Source organism: Crocodylus porosus, unplaced genomic scaffold (assembly GCF_001723895.1).
Source record: "Crocodylus porosus isolate Cpor-Errol unplaced genomic scaffold, CroPor_comp1, whole genome shotgun sequence".
NCBI classification, from domain to species: Eukaryota; Metazoa; Chordata; order Crocodylia; family Crocodylidae; genus Crocodylus; species Crocodylus porosus.
In genome coordinates this window covers 258,709,179-258,718,315 of record NW_017728886.1, presented here as the reverse complement: position 1 = coordinate 258,718,315, position 9,137 = coordinate 258,709,179, and the positions used below count along the sequence as shown (strand labels likewise).

Sequence of the window (9,137 nt, the reverse complement as noted above, 5' to 3'; positions counted from 1 at the left end):
AGTCCTCAGTGCATTTATCATCCCCACACCCTTGCGAGGCAAGGGAGTGCTATTTTCTAGATAAGGAACCGAGGCCCAGGAAAACAAGTGAGGTTCTCAAGAGTGCACAGGAAGCCTGTAGCAGAAAAGGGAATTAAGCCCAAGTGGGCAGAGAGACAAACCACCACAAGAGCTAACTGGATAAGGTTGGAGACACCCCGCTCTGAGGCAGACGTCTTCCTTTGGTCTTCTGCTACATTAAAGAGAGGAATTAATCTCTGACAGCGCACTTCCAAACCCGTCTCCAGCCACTGCCGAGGTTCGCTGCCTGTCCAGTGGGTCTCCAGCTCAGGCACCCAGCCAGACTCGAGACAGAGGTCCTCTGTTCCCAGACTCTTCCAAAGAAAACAGGAGGAGCAGCAACCTTAGAAAGGTATGTGTGCGGCACTAACAATGCCATGAAGAGCACCTTACGCCTCTTGCTGTCCTGAGAAGCTGGTTTGGGCCAGCACACAGCCAACAACAGACCTGGGGTTAGAAGAGCTGGTTCACAAGTTTCCACCAAACCATTTCTCCCACAGAAGCCTGGGATTTTGCCTGCACAACCTTTTCCCTCGAAAGCATGAGCTTTTTGAAAGGCGCTCCATTGTTTCTAACTGAAAATTTGAGCACAAAGCACTCAACTACGTCAGTAAATGGTGAACTATTTGCAGATGAAGGTATTTGCCAGGCTGCCACTGTATTTTGTGGGAATTGTAGTTTGGTGGCCTCATGTACTCACGCTCTTCTAGGGGCCTCTTTCCCCAGGTAGACTACATCTCCCAGGATGCACATCAGCCAGGGGCTCCCAAGGTGCATGGCCTCTCCTCTACAAGAAGATGGTGTGGTACAAAGGAGTTGTATTCCAAACAGGCAACCCGGCCAAACGAGGAGACTCGGAAAGGCTAGAGTACTAGACACCAGAATAGTAAGTGTGGGATATAGCAGTGATGTTTCCAAATGCATATTGCTTGGGTTCAGGCCAAAAAAAGTATTGCTGTTTGAATTTTCACTGGAAACGTCAACATTTTTTGTGGAAAATGTAAATGCTTTTCTTTTGTCGCAATTTCCATAGAGGTCCTTTTCTCCTCTGTCTTAAGACCAGCTCAGATTGCACAAGTTCAGGGAGAGGAGAAGACAAATAGAACAAGTTTAAGGGTGACCTTCATGCCTTGTGCCTTGGACCAGCACTGGGCTGGGTGGAGCAGCAGCAGAGGCTGGGACAAGCATACACAGGTGAGCTCAACCAGCGTGTCAGAAGGCACGGCTCTTTACACACAGGATTCTCCTGTTGCCCTCCTCATCTGCGCGTACGGGAGCTTGGAAAGGTCTTCCCGTCTGTTTCCCAGCCCGGATCTGACTGTACTCTGCTGTTTGATTATTAATAGAGTATCAAGTCTATCTGTACGTATATCAGGCCTGGAGAATTCCACCTTTCCCCTGTACCACAGCCTGCAGGACAGTTGCAGTCAGTGAAGGCGTCTTGTTGATGCTCTTGCAGACTTTTGGAGTCTTAATTTCAACCCATTGCTCATAATTAACCCCGTGAAATTGCCTAATGACTGCTCGTCCTGGACTACTGTTTCCCTCTTTCTGCTGGCGGCAGCTGTTTCTGTCCTCCCAGAGTTGTTCCTTAGCCAAGCTGCACAAATTGAACTCCAATAGCATTGGTCCCACTAGCTGTATCTGATGTGAGTCACCACACGGGAAGAAATGAATCTACCTACTGCAGACAGCTAGCAGAAGTTTGGCTATAAGTCTTTCCTCCTCACTCAGCCTGTGCATGCCTAGATTCATAGTTATTTTCTGTCCATTTCTTGGAGGTAGAAGAAGTGTTCAGATGTGAACATAATTTCCCAAGTGTGCAGAGTAGGAGGGATTCTCACTTCTTTGCTCTGTGATACAAAGCCTGGGCCCTCCTTTCAGTAGCATCATGCTGTAAAGCCCAGTTTGCTGCCTGGTGTATCATCCCAGTGTCCTTTGATAGCATTGCTTTTTCTTCCCCTTGTTGAAGGTTTGAGGCTCACAGTACTTGAGCTCAGGTGCATGAGCAGAGAGCAGGCCTTGAACCAAAAAGCTCAAATCCAAATAGACGACCAAGTGTTGCATGCAGGAATTGTGTCAGATCCAAAGCCTAGCAAGCCATTGGGCTAGTACGTTAGGACGCACCGAATTCGATAGCCAATAGCACATAAGGGAGCGATGTGGGTTAACATCATGTCTGACTGTTTTGGACTGTCCTTTCCAAATGACCAGGTGTACAGCTGGGTTGTGTGGGGCGGGCGTTTTGGCCTTCAAACTCACCTCTGCGATTGGGGCAAGTTACTCATTGTGTGTGTTTTTTCAGAAGCTGACCTTGGCAGCAATCTGTGTTTGTGACTGGCCCTACCATGCTGTATATACATAGAAAACTCAGTTATTTGAGCTCCACCATGCCCTGTGGCTTCTACCTACTATTATTATTGTGGAAAGGGAAAGAAACGCAACAGGAAGATACACAAATGGTCAGAAAAAGGAAGTGTTATAATCTTCATTTTACACACGGAGGATCTGTGAATAGACACAATACACAGAAGGGCCTGCTTTGCAGAACTACAAAGCATGCAAAACTCCAGCTGTTCTGCATGGAGCCTGCAGGTACTTTGAGATTCAAGCTCTAAGTGACTTGCCTGAGGATACGGGAAGACGTAGGCACACCCAGACACTGAATTCAGTTGGATCTTTTGTGCCCTGCAAGATTACTGCCTTTGTATTCTGACATATTATAATGCTGTGGGCTTCTTACTCGAAAGTTGCACAGCAGTGCATTTAAACACCTGTGCGCATTCACCAGCAAAGCTATTAGCACAGGCTTGGTTGCATTGGTTGTTTGGTTTGTATGCTGGTGTTTTCGATGTCTTAATTTCATCACCAGAGGGTGCTGGAGTTCTAGTCTCATTAGTTTGCCTCTTGCCTTCTTAAAACACACATCCCGCTCCTGTTATCAGCCTGTCCCTGCTGTATGGGAACCGAAGCAAGCTGCATCTTCATGTCCAAGAAGGGTTTTCTGTTCTTATTCCAATTCCCTTTACAACTGTGTCTTCTCAATGGTGTTGCATCTTCACAGGCTGTCTACTGGTGGGGAGAGGAAGAGTGTCATTTGCTTAATGGAACAAGTAGACCATTAAGGATGGAGAGGGCATGTTAGTCCGAGGTTGGGCAGAAGGGTGGGGTAGGCATTGGGTGGAGCTAGACACTGAAGTTACATGATGTCTCTGGAAGAGAAGGGTTGAATGGATGCAATGGCCCCATAGGCGTTGCCTTGCGAACGTGCGGGACATCATAAGCCTTCCAGTGTGACTCAGGATCCCTCTGGACTTGTCTATGCTGGTTGAACAATTCAGTTGAACCCTGTTGGCTTTCCCATATGTGCTGACCCTGCCTGTCTGGGCAAGCTCACAGTGTGACCAGAGAAGTTAGACAAAGGGTGGGAGAGAGGACGTAGCAACATGCCCATTCGGTAGATGGGGAGTACCTTAAATGTGCCACCTCCAAGAAGCAATGTTCCTAGGGGAGACTCCTCCCTAGCCTGCTCCTGCGGCCTTACGGCTGAAGGCAAGCAAAATTCGGGGGCATCCAAACCCCAGGTCTCTGGGCTTGGGCCTGCATGTAGAAGGCTTGCCAAAGGATTTGGAAACATCTGAAGCCCCAGATGGGGGTGGAGGATGTTTGTTGGTAGTAGGGCTGCTTATGGTTCTCGACTGACTCATGGATTTGGCAGATTTGGCTTAGAACACAAAAAAGTCTCTAAAAAAGATAATAATAATGTTCCCAGGGCATTTTAGCCATCACTAGAGAAGGCTCTAGTGCTGTGGTTTTCAACCTGTGGTCCATGGACCCCGGGGGGTCCACAGATTGTGTCTGAGGGGTCTGTGAAAGAAGGCTGTGATCAAGCAAAAGTATGTGAATACCCGCACGTGCAATTCAAAGGGGTCCACACCTCCGTTCGAAATTCTTTATGGGTCCGCAAATGAAAAAAAGTTGAAAACCATAGCTATAGTGAGTTCACATACAGCCTCAGGCCGGGTGTGATACCATCCTATGGACGTTCTGCTCTTTTGCCACTAGAGGGTGAATACTATTTAAATGTCGGTGCCTTTCAGCAGCGCTCCATCCTAATAAACGACCAGCAGAGAAGAATGGTGCAATCGTTTCCGCACGGCGCTCCCATCCCAGTAGTACAAAGAGAGCCATTAATCTCTTCCTGCCTTTACAGACTGGTTTGGGATGCTTTGGCTTTGAGATCAAAAATTGAAGGAACCTACAGGAACACCCCTAGAATAACTCGGAGCTGGGTCATTGCAGATACGCGGTGCAGCCGAGCCCGGGGCACTGTGGTCAGAAGCATTTGCATGTTCTCTGTAAATGTGCTGTCTATCAAAGACCTTCTGCATGGTGCAAAATAGGAAAACCAAACACTGTGCTCATCCCATGTGGGTCATTTATAGCCTGTTTAGAGTGTAGGTGGCCCCTAACCAGCCTCCTGTATGCAGGCAATGAAGAAGAATTTGCATGCAGTTCCTGCAGCTGTATCCAAAATAGGCCAGCTGTGAAACCACCCTATAGACGGTATCGCTCCCTTACTGCTGGGAGGTGAACATGATTTAAATATCAGCATCTTCCACTGGTGCTTGTCATAATAAACTCCTTGTGTTAAGTGGGGTTTGTGCTGAGTGCAGAATCAGGGCCTCAAACCCACCCATCCCATCTCCATCTCCATCTCCTCAGACGCAAGCTGTGCAGCAGCTGAGCCCTGCCACGTTCGGTCTCCAGGTTGTTCTCAGCCAAGAAAACAAAAATCAAGTGCTCGATGCCAGGAGACGGAGGACACTGCTGGGATGAGGGCTGCTTATGACTCAGCCTTGTAGCCCCAAGAAGCACCAGATCGTATGTGGACGGTCTGACCCTCGAGATGGATACTGGGTATGAATCTGTGAAAGGGTCCATTGCCCTCTGCTCCTTTACTGGGAACTGATTAACTAACCATCTTGCAAGACTGCAGCTGGCAGCCGTCACCTCTTCCAAAAGTTTAACAACTGCCTTTTGTTTTTAAAACAGCCTGGGCCAAGTCTGTGCCTGCCGTGAGCTCCGTGAAGTCAGGCCGACTGCAGCAGGCGGGCGTGTGGCTCCATGAACACGGTCATGTCTCATTATACAGACATGAGTACGGCCAGCAGGGAGCTACGCACGCTGGCAGCCTTGAAGTCAGCTAACCGGACCTGGATGGATGCCTAACAAGGGGACTGGTGCCGTGCGCATACTTCCCACGGAGACTTGTCAATTAATCTGCGCAAACGTAAACACCGTCTGCTTCGTTTGACGTGTGATATTCCTGGCGGGTATTGTTAAAAATATCAAACTTGGAGAGGGAGAAAGGGACAGGAGTGTCCTGCTCATTCTTCTCTCTTGTTCTTCCTAAAATGGTTTCCTTGGGAAGGGCCTTGTATTAGGCCAGCTTCTCCCTCTTTCTACTTCTGCATAAAAACTTCTTTTAGATATGCAAATATGGCTTCATCTGACACACCTCTTCATGGAGCATCAGTTAGCTAAGCACTCATCTAAATGAAGAAGGAAATAAAGGCAAAGGGCCTTGAAATGTCTTGGTTGGAAGCCATGGGTTTCTTTCTCCACCTTGCAGCTGTTTTACAGGCAGCAAACTATGGAAAGAACGATTTATATTGCACACCTTTGATTCAGTAAAACAGTTGAAAGTGTTTATAAGTGCTTTATTACACTTTGGTAACCTCCCTTCTTTTCCCCATTGGGTGGGGGGAGAGAAAACAACCAGGTGCACCCTGGAACGTGTATTAGATACAAGGAATTGAGAGAATGGAGGAAAAGGAGTTTTTCTTCACTTAGCCTCTCCTCTCCTAGCAGTGGTGGGATTCATGGGCACGTCTGTCTTGGGAGTCTGCTGGAGCCATGGCTGATTTCATAGGCTACGAAGGCCCAGCATTTCCAGGGCAGGAAGTTTGGTCATGGGCAGTCCATCATGCTGGACGATTCAGATGGGACTTCTCTTGGTGTTGCATGACCAACACTTACCCTTTCCCCTGACCTCTGGTACTCTCTCCTACCTTGAGGGTCTTCAAGAGGAGGCTGGACAGATATTTGGCTGGAGTGATATGACCCTGGCACTCGTTCCTGCCTGGGGTAGGAGGTCGGAGCTGATGATCTGTTTAGATCCCTTCCAACCTTAAGTACTATGATACTATGACCCCAGACATGTAGCAAGAGAACTAGTGCAGAAAGCTCATGTGGTAGCTCCAGTATTTTAATCATGCACCAGCCAAAGTCTCTTTCTGCAGTAGCAGCACATCCTCCCTTCCCCACCTCTACCCCCCCCTCCTCCCTACCTACATCTCTGGGCATAGGGAGGCCTGCCCACTGCCCTGCTCCTGCTCCAGGGCTGAGAGAAGTGGCTGCATGGGGATCCAGCTTAGTCACGGACTGTGATAGCAGTGGCAGGTGGGTTTCTGCTCCTGGGCAGACAGGTAACACTTGGGGGGATCGGACAGGGAAGGGGAAACCATCCACTGCCACCCCAGTCGAGCAACTCAGCTGGAGCAGGGCAGGAGCAGATCTGGAGCTCCCCCCCACCCCATCCCCAGGTTGGTCAGCAGTGGGCAAGGGAGGGAGGGGAGAAAAGTGCTGCTGAACATGGAGGGGTGCTGAGAGTGGGGCTAGGGGTGGCTTCTTATCTGCTTCAGGACTTAACAGAAATCCCCAGCTGCTGCTCCCATGGCATGGACCAAAAGGGGAGAGTGCAACCGTGCCCTGCACACCCTGGGGATCTGCCTCATCAGTGCCTAGTTCTTCATCTGGGTAGGAAGAGCCTTCAGCATAACTACACAATGGGTGGTGGGCCACTGGCTGGTACAGCATCTGAACGGGACCCAGGGGTCACAATCGACCGGAAGACGAACATGAGCCAACAGTGCGATGAAGTTGCCAGCAGGGCAAATAGAGGTCTGGTGTGCATCAGCTGATGTGTTGCCAGCAGATGCAGGGAGGTGTTTCTCCTTCTCTATTCGGCGCTGGAGAGACCACAGCTGGTGTACTGTGTCCAGTTCTGGGTGCCGCATGCCAGGAAAGATGTGGATAAGCTCGAGAGAGTCCAGCGAAGGGCCGCCCGTATGATTAGGGGCATGAAGGATAGGCCCTATGAGGAGAGACTCTGGGAACCGGGTTTGTTCAGTCTGAGTAAAACAAGACTGGGAGGTGACTCGATAGTCACCTAAGAGTACATTGGGGTGATCACCAAGATCTAGGGGGCAACTCTTCAGGAAGGCACCCCTTTTTCAGGACAAGCACCAATGAGTACAAGCTCATTGATGGAAAATGTAGGCTGGACATAAAGAAAAACTTCTTTCCTGTAAAGTATCCAAAATCTGCAATACTCCCAAAATCTGGGGCAGTCGCCATCCCTGGAGGTATTCAAGGGAAGGCTGGACAAGCACCTTGTGGAGCTCGTTTGAGCCCGATTACCTCCTGCCCATGGCACGGGACTGGGCATGATGATCTTGCAGGTCTCTTGTGGTCCTTTGATTTTATGATCAAGAAAAACCTATAGCAGAACCATTTAAATTAGAGATCAAAGACAGATACCTTGAGTAATTGCAATGTTAAGGGACCATTCATTAGTATATTACCTCAGAGAATGAATACCATATTAACTCAAATATAAGATAACCCTAAATATAAGACAACCATCCCCCTCCCCTGCCAAATAATTAGGTTCGATATATGGAAAATTTATCAATGTATTATATTTTTCCAGGTGTAGAACCTAAGTATTGGAGGGTTGTCTAGCATCCTCCCTCCCTCCCACCCCCTGCTAAAGCAAGGAAAGCAGTGGCAATGAGGGGTCAGGTGGCCCCTCGTTGCCACCTTGCCCTCTGCCCGGCTCACTTCTTCCCTCTGCAGCCTGCTTGCCACATGCCTCACCGCAGCCCCAGTTCCCATCAGCCTCTGCCCCTCCCTCCTGCTCCCCTCCATCTCTCCATCTTGCCTGCAAACTCCTCCTGGTCTCTGCCCCTTCCCTTCATGCCTTCCAGTCTCTGCCCCTTACTGTCAGTTGCTGCTCGGGCTTCTGCATCCCTGAGCACATGGAGGCTCAGCCCTTGCCTGGCCATGCAGCAGTGCTGGCAGAAGTGCAATGCAGCCAAGCTGCACCTGACAGTAAAGGGAAGAGAAGGGGGCAGAAACTGCAGAGGGCAAATGGACACGGGGCGGTGCTCCGGGCTGCGGTCAAAGCTACAGCAACAACCTTTTCCTCCCTCTGCTTTGTATGTGAATATATGATATGGGGCTTTTCCCCCCATGCTGATTGACTCATCTTATATACAAGTAAATATGGTAAACGCATATAGCACTCAGCGCTGATATCCTTATAGTTTCATAGTTTGTAGGGCTGGAAGGGACCTGAGCAGATCATCAAGTCCGACCCCCAGGCAGGAAAGAGTACTGGGGTCAAATGACCCTAGCTAGGTGTCTATCTAGCCTCCTCTTAAAGACCCCCAGGGTAGAAGCCAGCACCACTTCTCTTGGAAGACTAACAGGCCTATAGTTTCCTAAGTCCTCCTCCCTTTTTTGAAGATGGAAACCACATTGGCCCTTTTCCAGTCCTCTGGCACCTCGCCAGAGCACCGTGAGTGCTTGTAAAGCTGTGCCAGGGGACCCGCAATGACTTCAGCTAATTCCCTCAGGACTCAGAGGTGGAGATTGTCCAGACCTGCTGATTTGAATGCATCCAGTTCCACCAGGAGGTCCCTGACTAGGTCTACTCCAACCCTGGGCCTGGCTGTGCCTCCCCTGGGACCGTCAGGGATCATGATGAGGGGGATGACCTGCACATGAAGACCTTGCTCATGCAGGATCGCTCCTTACGCCAACAGTAGTCCCATTGTCTTCACTTGTGCTATAGGCATAAGTAAAGCAATAGTCAGTAAGTCATGCCACCTGTATCTGGCCCATGGGGTCGTGTGGTTGGCATCAGGTGGTAAAATGTGTTATGCAGATTTGCCCCAGTTGATCCATCGAATATTAGAAATGGTTCAAACTGAAGACGGCAGTGTGGG

The 9,137-nt window shown here is 49.5% G+C and overlaps 1 long non-coding RNA gene across 1 annotated transcript; it reads left to right on the top strand.

Annotated features, from left to right (window-relative positions):
* Positions 1–5,657, top strand: LOC109322134. The gene is made up of 2 exons (XR_002104320.1): positions 1–4,980; positions 5,116–5,657. It is a non-coding gene; the product is annotated as an uncharacterized LOC109322134 (long non-coding RNA).
* The last annotated feature ends 3,480 nt before the right edge of the window (positions 5,658–9,137 follow it).